Consider the following 2,928-nt stretch of genomic DNA (forward strand, 5'->3'; position numbering starts at 1 on the left):
AAAAAAATAAAAAGTACTTAAAGGCAGTCTAGATTATTTAAGACAAATATTCGCAAATTTGCTTAACTTACATAACTTATCGACCGCACTGGAGATAAATTGAAGTGGATTGGTTGTAAGTAGGTTCTTCTTTGCCACCAGTAAATCTGTAAATTTGTTGGAAATCGATGACAGGCCTACAGTGCCGAAAATACTTCGAGTGTCCGCTTGTGTTTCATATGTGTGGGGGAGAATAGTACACAAAGCAAGTAGGATTATGAAGCGCATTTTGTGGGAGGATCCCACTAACTTTATTAGTTTTTGTATTATTTTTCGCATAACACTGCACTCCTGCGGTTAATTAATGTAAGTATTTATTTTTTTTTGTTTTTTCAAGAAAACAAAGCTAGATCACCTACCCGCTTGGCGGTTTAAAGAAATTTAAAATTCATTACTTCAGTATGTTTTTATGTTTACATTTTTATAAATTTATTCTGGATTTTTATTATATGTGTTTTATTAAGTTTAACATTTTGTCTTCACTCAATTATGTAATTATTGAGAAAAAAAGCTTAAAGTGACCCGAAAGAGCCAAAAGAAAAAAGAAAGTTCCGAGAAAAAAATTCTGGTAAAAGTTTAATACAAACGGTATTTTTTAGAGATACAGTACTTTCAATTGAAATAAAATAATGAGATTTTCAAACTAAAAATCTACTTTTTTTTAAAAAGATAACTTTTTGCCGTTAGTGTTTGGTATATAATTTCGGAAAGTTTAGTTTTCGACCACTTTTGCAAGCAATGATGGCCGTAACTTCGCAATGGTTCGCATAATGTTATCTTCCAAGGCGTCCAAAATTCAGGTGTGTTCGCGTAAAAAACCATGCCTGATTATGTCTGTTTCCACGTGGCAGTTTTTTTATGACATACATTTTTTATCGTTTCACTGGCTACTGGAAATTCGGCAATAAAAAATCTCTCTAATTAAAAAAAAGTATTGTTTTTGTTATGATAAATTTTGTTTTTTTTTTATATATAATCGTTTTAATTTTTTTATAAAATTTAATTTACTTTATATAGAACAGCTTTCAACAATTTTAAAATTTGCCTTTAAAAAAAAAATTTACTTTATTTTATTTATTACTCGATTTTTATGTTATAATTTAAAGTTTTTAATTTAATTTTTTTTTTAATTTTTGCTTTAGTTTTATTTAATATTTTATTTTACCATGTTTTGATGTCATACTTTATTTTATAGTTCTATATAGGTGTTCGTAGTAATTTTATTAAGCTCTAAAATAATTTTAATTTAGCTTTTGATTTGATGGTGTTAAATTTTTTATTATTCTTTCATTTTATTTTCATTAATATATATACTTTTTTTTATATACGAAAAACCAAGTATTGCTTAGTTTTTACTTTATATTCTAATGGCCTTATTCATAAAAAATAAAATAGGTTTATAGAGCTTTATAAAGTGACATTTTCATACAAATTTTCGATATAAAAAGCAGTTAAAGTCTTCTTTATTTTTTATGAATTTGGGTGTAAATATTTTATTATTTCCTTTATTCGTGCTCAACTTTGTCACTTCTTTTTATCCAAATAACTTTTTGTAACTTATACACAATTTAGGCGCACACCCACTTTCTTTAAATAACCACTTAATACTGAATCTACTCGCAAGCACTTCATTATTTCAAGTATCGGATATGAATTAGCAAAAAAAAATCTTAACCTCGAATAAACTAACACGCCTGCATATGTATATACACCTGTATATTTATGTACTTATAACCAGCGATACCCTCAGTTTATTACCTACGAAACGTAACATTTATGTATGAGTATTTATATTTTTATTTATTCAATAAAAACTTTTTTTTTCGAGTTTTGCCACTATCGGTATCTAGTAGATACGTATTGTCTTGACCCAAAAATTGCATATAAAAATTCCAAACAAGCTATCAATGTTTTCGCAATAAATATTTCATTAAAAAATAGGAGTATTCTTGGTGCACACGATAAAAACCGCTTTCCTATGAGACAGCTTTGCAAACCGTGCAGGGCTTTGCAAGACTTCGAGAATACCCTTTATATATTTCAGAAGAAATTCCGGGGGTAGGGAGTGTATGTATTGGCCATAGATGTCCTATTCACCTCTTCCTTCCCCGTGAAATGGTGTCAAACTCTATGGGAAGGTGCAATGTGGTCTTTTTGGCGGAGCGACAAAAGCGACTTAGATCGCTTTGTCGAAGTGGCCTCTTAGACTGCAATCACCTTACCCTAGAGTAGGTTTATAAGTAATCTGTACCTTGGTACCCATATCAGTTGGATAGCATTGTCCTCAGCCAGCGCACTAAGCCTTTCAATACACTCGAGGAGACATGTGTATTTGACCTCGAAAGTTGAGAGAGCAATGAGTGACTATGTTTTAATATAAGGATCCACTCACTTCGATAATTCCTACAAAGGCTAATCTCTGCGTAGTGGCAAATGACATAGAATTCGCTTCGAAGATGCTTGGGAAGGTTCACAAGTGCACTGAAAGCTTCTATCTAGGGTCAGATGGATCTCCTTCAATACCCTCAAATTTACATACATATGTATGTATGTTTATTCGTAAATCGCAAAATGTTCGAATGAGTTGCTGTGGAAACGATGAAATGAAAATGTAAACGTTTCAGGGAACCGAAAATTTGCCAAGTTCAGAAAAAGCACAGAAAATCTCTTCTATAAAATTAAAAAAAAACCAACTTATGGTGATTTCATTTCTTCCAAAAACTGTTGCCCTTCCCCGGTACAAAATGTGTTTGATGTTACACTCAACCCTGTAGAAAGTCATGTTTTGCCTTCTTGTCCTTGTCTAGCTCACGCATTTCATAATATTGTCGATTCAAAAAACCATCTAATTTTCAGGGCAACCATCTCCCCTGACAAAGCTTCACAGGG

This window comes from Rhagoletis pomonella, unplaced genomic scaffold (genome assembly GCF_013731165.1).
Source record: "Rhagoletis pomonella isolate Grant_MI unplaced genomic scaffold, Rhpom_1.0 Rhpom_scaffold_08436, whole genome shotgun sequence".
NCBI classification, from domain to species: domain Eukaryota; kingdom Metazoa; phylum Arthropoda; class Insecta; order Diptera; family Tephritidae; genus Rhagoletis; species Rhagoletis pomonella.